This window comes from Grammomys surdaster, unplaced genomic scaffold, assembly GCF_004785775.1.
Source record: "Grammomys surdaster isolate TR1022 unplaced genomic scaffold, NIH_TR_1.0 137, whole genome shotgun sequence".
In the NCBI taxonomy this organism is placed as follows: domain Eukaryota; kingdom Metazoa; phylum Chordata; class Mammalia; order Rodentia; family Muridae; genus Grammomys; species Grammomys surdaster.
Genome location: NW_021604595.1, coordinates 457,459 through 457,837, shown reverse-complemented (window position 1 = coordinate 457,837; position 379 = coordinate 457,459).

Below are 379 nucleotides of genomic sequence, written 5' to 3'. Positions count from 1 at the left end.
TTTTCCCTCACCTTTGGGAAATTACCATTATTTACTGCTTTTATAGTATTTGTTGGCCGGTGCTGTGGAAGTGGGTTTCAGGAGGTCTAGCCTGTGCCCTAGACCTGATCAGTGATGAGAGCTGCAGGCCACACAGGAGTTGGCTCTAGATGACAAGACTTTGCATCCTCACCTCACCTTTGTTTATACATAGTTGTATTTTTTTTCTTTTTACTGATTCCTTTTTGAAAAATGGGCACATTAAGAAAAATGATGGGCCAGGCAATGGTGGCACATCTTTAATCCCAGCACTCAGGACTCAGAGGCAGAGACAGAGACAGAGGCAGAGAGGAAGAGAGGCAGAGAGGCAGAGAGGCAGAGAGGCAGAGAGGCAGAGAGG